Source organism: Hylobates moloch, unplaced genomic scaffold, assembly GCF_009828535.3.
Source record: "Hylobates moloch isolate HMO894 unplaced genomic scaffold, HMol_V3 SCAFFOLD_6, whole genome shotgun sequence".
NCBI lineage: Eukaryota > Metazoa > Chordata > Mammalia > Primates > Hylobatidae > Hylobates > Hylobates moloch.
The window spans coordinates 54,707,651-54,724,018 of record NW_026652281.1 but is presented as its reverse complement, the minus strand read 5'-3'; the positions used below and the strand labels follow the sequence as shown (position 1 = coordinate 54,724,018).

General features: G+C 36.3%; 1 long non-coding RNA gene across 4 annotated transcripts in view; it reads right to left on the bottom strand.

Moving 5' to 3' along the window:
* LOC116471004 (uncharacterized) overlaps window positions 1-16,368 on the bottom strand; it is a 172,658-nt gene that overhangs the window by 89,360 nt on the left and 66,930 nt on the right. For all 4 annotated transcript variants that reach the window (XR_009214091.1, XR_009214092.1, XR_009214089.1 and 1 more), the window contains one exon: window positions 1,628-1,832. This is a non-coding gene — a long non-coding RNA (uncharacterized LOC116471004). The remainder of the gene's footprint in view (window positions 1-1,627; window positions 1,833-16,368) is intronic.

The window sequence follows — 16,368 nt, the reverse complement described above, 5'->3', positions numbered from 1 at the left end:
CCTGCATCGATCAAGTCTATCAGCACCATTTTTCCAACAGCATATGCTCACTTTGTGTCTCTGGGTCACAATTTGGTAATTCTCACAATATTTCCAACTTTTTCATTATTATTGTATCTGGTATGGTGATCTGTGATCAGTGACCTTGGATGTTACTATTGTCATTGTTTTGAGGCACCATGGACCATGCCCATAAGCAAACTTAAATGTACACATTCTGACTGCTCCATCAACCAGCAGTTCCTCTATCTGTTTCTCTCTCCTTGGGCCTCCCTATTCCCAGACACAACATACTGAAACTGGGCCAATGAATAACCCTACAATGGCCTCTAAATATTGCAGTGAAAGGAAGAGTCTCACATCTCTCACTAGACAGGCCAAAAACTAGGCCTCTTGTGCCAAACAGCCAAGTTATGAATGTAAAGTAAAAGTTTTTGAAGGAAATTAAAAGAAAGTGCTACTCCTGTGAACGCATGAATGATAAGAAAGCAAAACAGCCTTATTGCTGATGCAGAGAAAGCTTTAGGGGCCTGGATAGAAGATCAAACCAGCTACAGCATTCCCTTAAGCCAAAACCTAATCCACACCAAGAATCCAATTTTCTTCAATTCTATGAAGGCTAAGAGAGGTGAAGAAGCTGCAAAAGGAAGATTGGGAGCTAGCAGAGGTTGGTTCATGAGGTTTAACGAAAGAAGCCATCTCCGGAACAAAAAAGCATAAGGTGAAGCAGCAAGTGCTGATGTAGAAGCTGCAGCAAGTTATCCAAAGATCTAGTTAAGATCACTGACAAAGATGGCTACACCAAACAACATATTTTCAGTGTAGATGAAACAGCCTTCTGTTGGAAGAAGATGACACCTAGGCTTTCACAGCTAGAGAGGAGACGTCAATGCCTGACTTTAAAGCTTCAAAGGACAGGCTGACTCTTGTTAGGGGCTAATGCAGCTGGTGACTTTAGGTTGGAGCCAATGCTCATTTGCTATTCCAAAACACTAGGGCCCTTAAGAATTATGTTAATCTTTTGTGCCTGTGCTCTATAAATGGAACAACAAAACTTAGATGACAGTACATCTGTTTACTGCATGTTTTACTGAATATTTTAAGCCTTTCAATGAGACCTATTGCTCAGGGGAAAAAAAAAAGATTCCTCTCAAAATAGTACTGCTCATTAACAATGCACCTGATCACCCAAGAGCTCTGATGGAGATGACAAAAAGATTCACATTGTTTTCTTGACTGCTAATACAACGTCCATTCTGCAGCCCATAGATCAAGGAATAATTTTGACTTTCAAGTCTTATTTTTTTTCTGGAAACAGGGTTTCGCTCTGTTGCCCAGGCTGGAATATGCTGGCACAATCTCAGCTCACTACAACCTCTGCCTCCCAGGTTCAAGAGATTCTAGTGCCTCAAAGCCTCCTGAGTAGCTGGGACTACAGGTGTGTGCCACCATGCCCAGCTAATTTTTTGTATTTTTTGTAGAGACATGTTGCTCAAGCTGGTCCTGAACTCCTGAGCTCAGGCAATCTGCCTGCCTCAGCCTCCCAAAGTGATAGGATTACAGTGTGAGCCACTTGTGCCCTACCTCAAGTCTTATTAATTAAAAAATACATTTTGTAAGGCCATACCTGTCATAGATAGTGATTCCTCTGATGGATCTGGGCAAAGTCAATTGAAAGCCTTCTGGAAAAGATTTCCCACTCTAGATGCTATTAAGAACATCCATGTTTCATAAAAGGAGATCAAAATATCAACATGAGCAGGAGTTTGGAAGAAGTTGATTCCAAGCCTCATGGATGACTGAGGGGTTCAAGACGTCAGTGGAAGAAATAACTGCATGTATGACAGAAATAGAAAAAGAACTATAATTAGAAGTAGAGCCTAAAGATGTGACTGAATTGCTGTAATCTTACAATAAAAAATGAGGAGTTGCTTCTCATGAATGAGCAAAGAAAGTGAGGTTTTTTTTAATAAGGTTTTTCGTTGTTGTTGTTGTTGTTGTTGTTGTTGTTGTTTGGGGGGATTTTTTTTTTTTTTTTTGAGACAGGTTCTTGCTCTGTCACCCAGGCTGGAGTGCGGTGGTGCAATCTGGGCTCACTGCAACCTCCATGTCCTGGGTTCAAGTGATTCTCCTTCCTCAGCCTCCTGAGTAGCTGGGATTACAGGTGTCCACCACCACACCCAGCTAATTTTTGTATTTTTAGTAGAGACTGAGTTTCACTATGTTGTCCAGGCTGGTCTCGAACTTCTGACCTCAAGTGATCCAACCTGTCTCTGCCTCCCAAAGTGCTGAGATTACAGGTATGAGCCACCACACCCTACCAAAAGTGGTTTTCTGAAATAGAGTCTACTTCTGGTGAAGATGCTATTATACGTACATTGCATCATTGTTGTGAACAACAAAGGATTTGAAATATTCCATAAACTTAGTTGATAAAGCAGCAGCAGGGTTTGAGAGAACTGACTCCAATTCTGAAAGTTCTATTGTGGCATAAAATGCTCTCAAACAGCATCATATGCTACAGAGAAATTTTTCAGGAAAGGGAGAGTCAATCGATGGGGCAAAGTTCATTGTTGTCTTATTTTTTAAAAATTGCCACAGCAACCCCAACCTTCAGCAACCACAACCTTGATCAGTCACCAGCCATCAACATTGAGGCAAGACCCTCTATCAGCAAAAAGACTACAACTCACTGAAGGCTCAGAAGATTGTTAGCATTTTTTAGGAATAATGTATTTTTAAATTAAAGTATGTACACTGTTTTTTTTAGACATAATGTTTTTCTACTGCACATATATAAATAGACTGCATTATAGTGTAAACATAACTTTTATATGCACTGGGAAACCAAAAAATGTGTGAGACTCACTTTATCGCAATATTCACTTTAATATTACAGCGGTCTGGAGCTGAACTTGCAATATCTCTGAGGTATGTCTGTAAACACATTTGATCTATTTGCAACATGACAGTGAATTGCGCTTTCTCCAAACACAGAGAAATGCTAGAAAACATCTAAACCCCAAAAAAGGTATATAGCTTAGAAATACCCAGGGTTCAACAAAGAGGTAACCCAAAGCCAAAGTTACAAGAGTATATGCAGAGAGCATAACAACTTAAGAACATATAACGTAGAAACTGAACCTAGGGGCCAGTAGCTAAGGTTTTAAGGTCCATCTGTCAGGACAGGATATGTGGTTTGGGGCCCATGTAAGTAGTGAAGTTAGAATGAAATAACTGAGGTACCTGAATAAAAGGTTCAGATATTCAAAAGATGGCTTATTCCATTAAAAAGGGATATTAAAAGCAAAAACAAAATATTTACTCACTAGCCCAGGAAAGCAGTTTTTTTGCTAGTTCTCTGCCAAAAGCTCTGGGTAGGAAAAAGTTTTCTATAACCAATCAAAACCTAAAGATAGGTTTGGGGCCCATGGTATGATGGTAATCCCATGCCAGATAAGAAATAGCTGCTAGTAGGAATTTTATATAATGTTATAGTGTAATTGCTAAGAAATATTATCAAATGAAAAATACTAGGGGCTGGACAGTGTCAATAGTATGCCTGCATTTACCTAAGAAAACAATACAAATTTAATTCCATTTTAAAAGCAGACACGAAAGATAAATCAAAAGCTAATTACATTGTTTACCTATGGGAAAGGATAGAAAAGGGCAAAGCGAGAAGGACAGAAACTAGACTTCACCAAATTTACCTTATTTTCTAGTTTTGACTCTGAAACTATATAAATTTCTAACATAATTATAAAGCAAAACTGAATCAAGAATGTTAAAAACTATTCCCAAAATTTAAAAGTAAAATGAAATAAACTAACTTATGTATCAAGTTGCTAGCTTAAACACGGAGAACAATTATTTCAAGTGACATTAAACAGAGTAATTTGATTATAAATTCTAAGTGGGATATACAGCAAGAACCAAAAGAACTGTAAAAAAATTGTAATCTGTTTCCCAGTAACCATATTGTTAGTAATAGCATTGGTATTGTTATACTGATATTAAAATAGAGATTAATTTCATTAATGTTATTATACTAGGAACCAACAGTTTTAGCATAAGAGGGAAAAAAACACAAACATAAAACCAAAAATGTTAAGTAAAACTTCTATAATCCCAAATTTGAAATAGAAAAGTTTTTTAGAACAAACTGTTTGCAAGGTTGGCCTTGTGAACTTGGATTTTGAAGTGTTGCCACCAGTCCCAGAACTAATAAGAGAGGTCACTGTGCCTAAACAGTTTGTACAATGTGGTTTAAGCTAAACACCTCCTCTCTTTCTGAGAGTCTGGAATTTTGTATATGCCTGGCAGAGGATGCCTAGATAAGCAGCCTCTAATAAACACCCTGGGCACAAAGTCTCTAGTGAGCTTCCCTGGTAGACATTTCACATGTGTTGTCACAACTTGTTCCTGAGGGAATTAGGTTCATCCTGTGTGACTCCATGAGCAGAGGACTTTTCAAGGCTTGTGGCTGGTTTCCTCCAGACTTTGCTCCATTTTCCTTTTCCCTTTACTGGTATTGCTTTTTATCCTTTGCTATAATAAATCACAGCCATGGGCATGACTATATGCTGAGTCCTATGAGTCCTCCTAGTGAGTCACTGAATCTGGGGGTTGTCTAGAAATTCCTAAGACAGTGGGAAACTTTACAGACTAATAAGCTGGTTTCCTCAACAAATAAATCGCACAAGACAAAAAGGGGAAAAAAATCCTACAAAGAAATTTAATAATAAACTTTTAATTTTAATTTTTTGTTTCAGTTCCTCTAAATATGGCAAATACTGATTGGAACAAAAAATTAAAATTTGTTATTCGGAAGCCATAAAATTCAAAAAAAGTTAAATAAATTGCAGATCATTGTTGTATAAGTCCATGTCATTTATACTCTTGAAGTCATTTAAGCTTAAAACTGCACTAAGACTTTTAGAATATTCTGTATAAACAAACTAAATTTGACTAAAGAAGACTATAGAAAACCTGAACATATTCATGATATCAAAGAAATTAATTCAGCAGTCAAAAATATGATGAAAACATCAGTCAAAAGTTTATAGACAAGTATCACCAAATCTTAAAGAAACAGGTAACCCCTATTTTAAGCAAGATATTCCAGAGAATAAAAAATAGGAAAAGCTATCCAGCTCATCTTATAAGACTAGGGTATTAGTCCATTTTCATGCTGCTGATAAAGGCATACTCGAGACTGAGAAGAAAAAGAATTGAAAGAATTGAACTTACAGTTCCACATGGCTGGGGAGGCCTCAGAATCACGGTGGGAGGCAAAAGGCACTTCTTACACGGCAGCAGCAAGAGAAAATGAGGAAGAAGCAAAAGTGGAAACCCCTGATAAACCCATCAGATCTCCTGAAACTTAGTCACTGTCATGAGAATAGCACAGGAAAGATCAGCCCCCATGATTCAATTACCTCCCCCTGGGTCCCTCCCACAACACATGGGAATTCTGGGAGATACAATTCGAGTTGATATTTGGGTAGGGACACAGCCAAACCTTATCATTCTGCCCCTGGCCCCACCAAATCTCATGTTCTTATATCTCAAAACCAATCATGCCTTCCCAACACTCCCCCAAAGTCTTAACTCATTTCAGCATTAACCTAAAAGTCCACAGTCCAAAGTCTCATCTGAGACAAGGCAAGTCCCTTCTGCCTATGAGCCTGTAAAATCAAGAGCAATCTAGTTACTTCCTAAATACAATGGGGATACAGGTATTGGGTAAATACAGCTGTTCCAAATGAAAGAAATTGGCCAAAACAAAGCGGTTACAGGGCCCATGCAAGTCCGAAATCCAGCAGGGCAGTCAAATTAAATGATCTCCTTTGACTCCAGGTCTCACATTCAGGCCATACTGATGCAAGAGGTGGGTTCCCATGGTCTTGGGCAGCTCCATCCCTGTGTCTTTGCAGGGTATAGCCTCCCTCCTGGCTGCTTTCACAGGCTAACGTTGCGTGTCTGCAGCTTTTCCAGGCGCATGGTGAAAGCTGTCAGTGGTCTACCATTCTGGGGTCTGGAAGACAGTGCCCCTCTTCTCACAGCTCCACTAGGAAATGCCCCAGTAGGAACTCTCTGTAGGGACTCCAACCCCACATTTCCCTTCTGCACTGCCCTAGCAGAGGTTCTCCATGAGGGCCCCGCCCCTGCAGCAAACTTTTGTCTGTGCATCCTGACGTTTCCATACATCTTCTGAAATCTAGGCAGAGGTTTCCAAACCTCAATTGTTGACTTCTGTGCCCTTGCGGGCTCAATACCACTGGGAAGCTGCCAAGGCTTGGGGCTTCCACCCTCTGAAGCCACAGCCCGAGCTTTACATTGGCCCCTTTCAGCCATGGCTGGAGCGGCTGGGACACAAGGCACCAAGTTCCTAGGCTGCACACAGCATAGGGACCCTGGGCCTGGCCCCAAAACCACATTTTTCTTCCAGGCCTCCAGGCTTGTGATGGGAGGGCCTGCTGTGAAGGTCACTGACATGGCCTAAAGACATGGCCTGGAGACATTTTCCTCACGGTCTTGGGGATTAACATTAGGCTCCTTGCTACTTATGCACATTTCTGCAGCTGGCTTGAATTTCTCCTCAGAATAATGGGTTTTTCTTTTCTACTGCATCATCAGGCTACTGCATCATCAGGAACTTTTATGCTCTGTTTCCCTTTTAAAACAGAATGCTTTTAACAGCACCCAAGTCACCTTTTGAATGCTTTGCTGCTTATAAACTTCTTCTTCCAGATACCCCAAATCATCTCTCTCAAGTTCAGAGTTCCACAAATCTCTAGGGCAGGGGCAAAATGCCACCAGTCTCTTTGCTAAAACGTAACAAGAGTCCCCTTTGTTCCAGTTCCCAACAAGTACCTCATCTCCATCTGAGATCATCTCAGTCTGGACCTTATTGTTCATATCACTATCAGCATTTTTTTCAAAGCCATTCAACAAATTTCTAGGAGGTTCCAAACTTTCCCACATTTTCCTTTCTTCTTCTGAGCCCTCCAAACTGTTCCAGTCTCTGCCTGTTACCCATTTCCAAAGTCACTTCCACATTTTCAGGTATCTTTTCAGCAACACCCCACTCTACTGGTACAAATTGACTATATTAGTCTATTTTCATGCTGCTGATAAAGACATACCCGAGACTGGGAAGAAAAAGAGGTTTAATTGGATTTACAGTTCCACATGACTGGGGAGGCCTCAGAATCGTGGCAGGTGGTGAAAGGCATTTCTTACATGGCAGCAGCAAGATAAAATGAGGAACAAGCAAAAATGGAAACTCCTGATAAACCCATCATATTTCGTGAGACTTAGTCACTATCATGATAATAGCATGGGAAGGACCAGCCCCCATGTTTCAATTAGCTCCCCCTGGGTCCCTCCCAGAACACATGGGGATTCTGGGAAATACAATTCAAGTTGAGATTTGGGTGGGGACACAGCCAAACCATATCAACTAGTATAATCTCAACGTGGCAAAAATGGATAAGAAAAGACTATAGGCAGGTTCATTTACTAATAGAGATGAAAATGTTCAACATAAATTAATGAATTTAATTGATTTAGTCAAGCAAAGTGTGTCCATCTATGTCATCTAAATGTCTATGTCTACATACATATATCTACTTAACTGTGTCATAATCAAGTAAGATTTATCCCAGGAATTCAAGGATAGACTGACATTGCTAAATTTAGTAATGCAATCTGCCATATTAACATATTTAGGAGAAAAACCATAAGATCATTTCAAAAGATACAGGAAAAAAATTCAACATCCATATATTATATTAAGAAACTTTTAGCAAACTAAGAATACAAGAAAATTCTCTTAACCTGATATTTAATAATAAAATTTTAAAGCAATCTCTTTAAAATCAGAAACAAGATAAAAATTTTTGTTAGTACTGCTTCTAGTTAGGCCTATAAAGGAAATCCTAATCAGTTTTTTGGGATTTTGGGGTTTTTTTTTTGTTTTGTTTTGTTTTGTTTTGTTTTGAGATGAAGTCTCACTCTTGTTGCCCAGGCTGGAGTGCAATGGCGTGATCTCGGCTCACTGCAACCTCTGCCTCCCAGGTTCAAGCAACTCTCCCACCTCAGCCTCCCAAGTAGCTGGGATTACAGGTGCCTGCCACCATGCCCAGCTAATTTTTGTATTTTTAGTAGACACGCGGTTTTACCATGTTGGCCAGGCTGGTCTCAAACTCCTGACCTCAGGCGATCAGCCTGCCTCCTCCTTCCAAAGTGCTGGGATTACAGGCATGAAACACCGTGCCCAGCCCCTAACCAGTTTTAAAAGTATAAGAATTGAAAAAATAAAAATTATTATTTATAAATAATATGATTATACAGAAGATCCAAGAGAATCTACAAACTGTCAAAACTAATGAGACAATTCAACAAAGTTACTGGGAATAAGATCAATATACAAAAAATTAATAGCATTCCTACACAGAGGCAATATCCAAGCATAAATGTAATAAAACATCTCATTCCAATAGAAACAAAATAATGTACCTAGAATATATCTAACAAAATCTGAGTAAAACTTCTACAGAGGAAATTCTAAAACTTTACCATCAGGCATAAATGGAAACTTAAATGAATGGGAAGATATACCATGTTGGTAGATGGAAAAAATTCAGTTTCATAAAAATGTCTGTTCTCACTAAATTATTTCTATAAATTCAATTCCACTAGAAATTCCATGAAGGTTGTTAACAGAACTTGACAATGTGACCCTATAATTCACATGTAAAAGAAAAGACTGAAAATAAGACACTTTTTAAGAAGATGAACAATGTGGAATGATTTATCCTAACAGCTATCATCCTATTATAAAGCTATGATAATTTAGATGGCATAATATTGGCATAGAGATAAACAAATCAACCACACAGAATAGGAAACCCAGAAACAGAACCACATATATATGGCAATTTGGTACTGAATATTGTTGGTACTCTATATTAGAAAGTTGGCAATACAAATCATTGAGGAAACGATAAGTTATTTTCATAATGATACTGAGAAAATTAGTTACATATGGAAAAAAATTAGACCATCTCGCAAAATAAATTTCAGGTGGATTTTTAAAACTTAAGGCTAGAAAGCAAAATTGTAACATTTTTAGAAGAAAAAATGAAAATTAACCATATGACATCAAAATAGGAAAAGCTTTCTTAAGACCCAAAAAAAGTAGAAGCCTTAAAGGAAAGGCCAAAAATATTTACACAGTAAGTTTTGAAACCGCTATACATAGATACATCACAAAGTAAAAAGACAAGCCACAAAATGGTACAAGTTTACAATGCATATGACCAAAAATGAATGATTATAAAAAAATGAAATAAAAAAGAAAAAGGTAAAAACAAAAGAAAAGAAATGTAAATGGACAATAAACATACGAAAGGTTGCTCATCCTCACTATTAGGGAAATGCAAATGAAAATAAAACAACATTTCACACTATATTCGAATATTATTAAGTATAAGCAAGTATATGAGGAAAAGGAAATCTCACCCACTGCTGGTGAAACATAAATTGGTATTGCTACTTTGGGGAATGACTGGCTACATCATGCAAAGTTGATAATGATTACAACCAACAAGCACACACCCAAAGAAAGTTTTACACATACCTGGCAAAGGAACAAGGATAAAAGTGTTCCTTACAACATTGTTTTAATATTTAATACCTAGAAATAGACTAAACATCTGTAAATAAGTGAATAAATAAAATGCAGTACATTCATATAATAAAACACTGAGAAAAGGATACTATGTGTATCACTGTAGATAAATCTCAAAAACAATGCTGAGTAAAAAACAAGCTCCAGAATATGTACAGCATGATACAATTTACATTAAGTTTAAGAACATGCAAACAATAGTATACACCAGAACTCTCTGCAATAATGAAAATGTTCAGTATCTGCATTGTCTAATACAGCAGCCTCTAGCGATATGTGGATATTAATGAATATTAAACACTTATAATGTGGCTAGTACTCCAAAGAAACTGTGTTTTCTTTTAATTAATTTAAATACCACATGTGGCTAGCAGATACCATACTGGTAGAGCAGGTATATAAATTTATGAATACATAAATATAAATATATACAATCAAATATAAAAAGCTGGAGGAAGAATACATACCAACTTCAGGAAAGTGGTTATCTCTGGAGAAGTAAAATGAGACAGAAAGGGATGTGAAGGAACTCAAGAGTCTTTATGAACATTTATTTCTTTACAACAAAAATAAATATAAAGCAAACATGTCAAAATACTTAACATTGTTAAATTTGGTTAAAATATTGTTAATATTGGTTAGTCTGCTTTTTCAGTATGTTTGAAATTTTTCCCTATTTAAAATTTTTAATATTTCCTATTTTAAATGTTTTGTTTTCATTTCTTTGAAGTATTTCCTTTTTAAAATATTTAAATAACTTTTTGAAAGTAAACTGTATTTAAATCTTTATACCTGTAGAGCTAAACCCAAGAGATAAACTATCTTATCTATAGTCTCGATGAATATGTAAAACATTGAGAAAATAAGAAACTAGAGCAAAAAAAGGATACAATATGCTTGTAGAGTTCCTAATTTATGTGATGTTTTACAATTAATTTTCAAAGATCCAACCAAATATCTAAAAATGTGTTATTTTACTTAGATTGTAAATAGAATGAATTGAGACAAACATGAGTTTATCTTATAGGTAAGTTAGAACGATTAAAAATACATTAAATAAAATACTGAAAATAGCACTGGACCCAGGGTCATGGCAGTTTTTATTAACTTTCTAGTACCAATTTATATTAAGTTTGTGTGTTCTATTTATCCAGGTTTCCTCATTCGTACAGGCTGAACTAAAGAGTCTCTGATTTCACTGCAATTCTTTTAAGTTTAGAACTTTTAATCAAGTTTCATTTATTCTTTCAAATGCATATGTAATAAGTTATTTAGGATAATCATTCCTTTGTATCAAAGTGTCAAAACTCTGCACATCTGAAATCCATATTCCCTTAGTGGCATCTAACTCCTCCTCCCTGCCCATAGAAAAGACAGAAAAAGAAAGAAGAAAGTAAATACATGATCAGCTAGTCAATGATCTATGGTTCTCAAAGAACTTCATTTTTCAAAAAAGGAAGCTTTTCTACTAGCTGGTTGTGACTTTTAATGGGTCTTATAATTGACACATAAAATCCTCCAGCTATTTTCTTTCAGATATCCCAAGACTCTGAAGAGAAAACTGATTCTCTATATAAGTTGCATCTTTGCTCACATTAATGTTTTTAATTCACAAAAATCTAAAACATATATTAGCCAGGAACATCAATTCATTCAGTGTTCTCTCCAAGTTATCATGCAGCCAAAGAATGTGGAAGAATTACGTCTCTCTGTGCTATTCATCCATACAACTCTTAGTTACACCACTCAGTGTATGACAGAAATGCCCAGATTAGAGAAGTTTGATTGTTTATTATTGTTCTAACTGACCTGCACAACTCTTATTACATAATAAGGCTTTGGGTTAAATTATTTTGGATGGTGGTACAAATGACAGGAAATGGCAGTAATTCTCTTCTACTTTTTAATCTTTTTGACAAAATTACTGAGAAATTCCTGACCTCTATCACCTTTCATAAAATATACATACAACTTAAATTCATGTGATGCTTAATTTTATGTGTCAATTTGAATGGGGCCACAGAGTGCTAAGATTAAACATTGTTTCTGAGTGTGTCTGTGAGGGCATTTCTGGATGAGATTAGCGTTTGAATCAGTAGACTCAGTAAAGTACATTGCCCTCCCCAATGTGGTTGGCCATCATCCAATTAATTGAAGGCCTGAATAAAACAAAAGGTGAAGGAAGGAAGAATTCACAGCTTTTTGCTTCCTGCCTGCCTGTTTGAGCTAGCACATGGGTCTTCTCCTGCTGCTGGACTGGGATTTACACCATCAGCTCACCTGGTTCCCAGTCCTTCAGATTCAGAATCACATTACACCACCAGCTTTCCTAGGTCTCTAGCTTGCAAGGAGCAGATCATAGGACTTCTCTGCTAATTCCTCAGAATAAATGTTCCTTACAGTCAAGTGCTACTTAACAATATTTAGGTATTGAAGGATCTCATATATGACTGTGGTCTCAAAAGATTATATGGAACTGAAAAATTCCAATTGCCTAGTGACACTGTAGCCATCATAATGTACTACATACAATTATGTACAGCAGGGGTCCCCAAACCCCAAGCCATGGACCAGTACCAGTCCGTGGCCTGTTAGGAACAGGGCCGCAAAGCAGGAGGTTAGCAGCTGGCAAGCAAGCATTATCACCTGAGCTCCACCTCCTGTCATATCAGCGGTGGCATTAGATTCTTATAGGAGCACAAACCTTATTGTGAACTATGCATGCCAGGGATCTAGGCTGTGCACTCCTTATGAGAATCTAATGCCTGATTATCTGAGGTGGAACAGTTTCATCTCAAAACCATGCCCCATCATCCCTGGTCCACGGAATAACTGTCTTTCACATTTAGGTCCCCGGTGCCAAAAAGGTTGGGGACCACTGGACATATAATACATAGTACTTGATAATAAATGACCATGTTACTGGCTTATGTATCAACTAATACTAGACTTTTTATTGTTATTTTACAGTGTGCTCCTTCAGGAGCCTCAGGCAAGTCCTTCAGGAGATATTCCAAAAGAAGGCATTATCATAGAAGATGACAGCTCCATGCATGTTATTGCCCTTGAAGAGCTCCCAGTGGGACAAGATGTGGGATGGAAGACAATGATATTGATGATCCTAACCATGGGTAGGACTAAGCTAATGTATATTTGTATCTTAGTTTTTAATAAAAAAGTTTTAACAGTAAAAAAATTAAAAATAGGGGAAAAGCTCATAGAATAAGGAAATAATTGACTTTTGTGCAGCTGTATAATGTGTTTATGTTTTAAGCTAAGTGTTACTATATTTTAAGCTGTTATTACAAAAGAGTCAAAACGTTTTTAAAAAGTTTATAAAGTAAAAAAGTTATCAACTTTATTTAAAATATTTATTAAAAAGGTTAATTTATTTTTGAAGGAAGAAAAATATTTCTTTATAAATTTAATATAGCCTAAGTGTACAGTGCTTATAAAGTCTACAGTACTATACAGTAATGTCCTAAGTTTTCATATTCACTCACCACTCTACTCACTGACTCACCCAGAGCAACTTCCAGTCCTTCAAGCTCCACTCACAGTAAGTGCCCTACATAGGTGTACCATTTTTTTATCTTTTATGCTGTATTTTTATTGTAGTTTTTCTATGTTTAGATACACAAATAATTACCATTGTGTTACAAGTGTCTACAGTACTAAGTACATTAACATACTGTATGTACACTGTACAGGTTTGTAGCCTAGGAGCAACAGGCTAAACCATATAGCTTAGGTGTGTAGTAGGCTATACCATGTAGGTTTGCGTAAGTATACTCTATGCTGTTCACACAAGGACAAAGTTACCTAATGACACATTTTTCAGGAAGTATCCCCAACATTAAGCAACACATGACTCTATATCCTATTGGTTCTGTTTCTCTTGAGAACTTTCACTAACACAGTTAACAAACGTTTCCTGTAGACATACAAGCAGCCAACAAACATATGAAAAATTCTCAACATCACTAATAATCAGAGAAAGGCAAATCAAAACCACAGTGAGATGCCATCTCATACAAGTCAGAATGGCAATTATTGAAGAGTAAAAAAACAACAGATGCTGGTGAGGCTGCAGAGAAAAGGGAATTTTTATACACTGTTAGAGAAAATGTAAATTACTTCAGCCACTGTGGAAAGCAGTTTGGAGACTTCTCAAAGATCTTAAAACAGAATTACCATTGAACCTAGCAATCCCATTACCGGGTATATATCCAAAAGAAAATAAACTGTTCTACCAAAAATACATGTACTTGTATGTTCATCGCAGCACCATCCACAATACCAAAGACATGGAATCAACCCAGTTACCTACCAATAGTGAATTGGATAAAGAAAATGTGGTATATACATACCATGGAATACTATGCAGCCATAAAAAAGAAGAAAATCAAATCCTTTGTAATGACATGGAGGTCATTATCCCAAGTGAATTCAGGCAGGAACAGAAAAGCAAACACTATATATTCTCACTTATAAGTGGGAGCTAAACAGTGGGTACTCATGGACATAAAGACAGCAACAACAGACACTGAAGACTACCAGAGGGGAGAGAGAAGGCAGGGGGCAAAAGCTGAAAACTACTGGGTACTATGCTCATTATCTGGTTGACAAGATCAATCACATCCCAAACCTCAGCATCATGCAATAAACCCAGGTAACAAACCTGCACATGTATCCCTGAATCTAAAATAAAAGATGAAATTATTTTTAATGTCTCCTGGAATTAATTAGCTTCCCAACCTTAATAAGGCAACGTTTTTCTTACTAAACATAAGTACTACTTTTAGCACACGGGGAGATTCAAGCTTGTAAAGTACAAAGGAACAGAATCCCCCCTACCCAAAAAGGAAAAAGCATTTTATGTTTCATTAATTATAATTACAATAGTTGACCCTTATGAGAACACCATAAACCAAGATTTGGTAGATAGGATTACAGTGTAGTTCAGTATATAATTACAATGCAGTTTGAAACACAACTTACCATTCATGTTCTATTATATATTCAAAGTCAGCATAACACTGCTGGATGTTAAATACAGGACTACTTACAGGAACACTTGTTTTAAGTCCAAGAATTGAGAGGAAAAAGAGAAAAAAAATGTCAATTGGTATTTCTAGTAACACCCAATGCTGCATAGTCCATTCCAACTACTAAACATGCAATAAATTGTTACTCCTGGATAAATCTAAATCCAAATGAAAAAGGAAACATGAATATAAGCTACACTATCCTCATGATTAAAGCATACAGCCCAAAGACATACAGTTTTCTTCCTCCAGCTTCCAACCTGCCAAAGGATTTTTACCTCCAGCACCCATTAAACATGAAATTCATTCAGGGAGTTCTATGAGTGATACAGTAAAAGCTGCTGTCATAAAGCCTGGCCAGTTTCCCCTGAAAATCTAGGAGAAAGACTGAGAGTATGTAAGCGTTGACATTATTTATAAATTACCTGCCATTCAGCAATCAATAAAAAGTTAAGTATTATTAACACAACTCTTTTATTTCACTTAAGAAAAACATTTTAGTTGGAGCAATTCTTGCTGACGCACTGAATCTGTACTTGAGGAAACAGATGTAATATTATACAAGAGTATAATTAGGAATCAAAAAGGCTAACCAATTAATTTTAAAGAACTTTAAGCTGAGATTTAAGCTTTGCTTATGAAAGAAATGAAGAAAAAGAGAATATTGTTATTTCATGAAACCAAAATATCCTTTTTAAAAATGTTTTAAATTTCTTAAAAGCTCTATGATTCAAACTGTATAAATAATCCACGTAACAAAGCAAAATTTAAAGTGAAGTTAATGGGTTCCCTCTATAAGGTTAAATTTCAACAAAAGTAAAAACATCGATAAGAAATAATATAAATTTTTAATGCTTCCATTAATATCTTAAGAGAAGAATTTTATTTGGCAAGCTTCTTAGTTCCCAAAGTCATATTTTCCTACTTTTCAAGGCAAAGAAACACTATATATAATAAAGTGACATGTGTAAAGAGATAATTTAGCATATGGACTTATTCCACTGATTTTAAGTATATGAAGTGAAACTGTGGGTTTTGTTCTCTAACGTTTAACATTATTTTTTAAATTGATTTCAAATCATTCTTTATTATATCAAAATTGTTTAAGTTTACCTAGCTAATTATGGGTGGGATAGTTATTCCTGAACATAATTGCATCAAAACTCTTACCACTAGAACCCTGTGATACATAAGATATCTGTAATAATGTTATAGATTACTAATGGTAGTTCCCCACTTCTTTTCATCATTCAAATATGTACCATCAATACTTTTGCTATTTCTCTCAAATGTTGTGAGTTCTCATAAGACCACATACCTCTCCTTAGTGTTTATGGCTGTTTTAATTTTTAAACTTAATTTTGAAATTATTTGATTAACATCTATCTCTTCTACTAGACTATAAGCAAGGACAGAAACCATGTCTATTTTTACATTTACTTTATCCTCAACATCTAGCATAGTGTCTGGCTTGGAGTATGTGATCAATAAATATGTGCTAATCAATGGATAATATTAACAATAAATGGTGATTTTTTTCCCTTCACTTTCAGAAAATCTTTCCTGTCTGCAGTATAAATTGGGCCTTAATAAATAGATGATTGAATAGAGATAATGCCA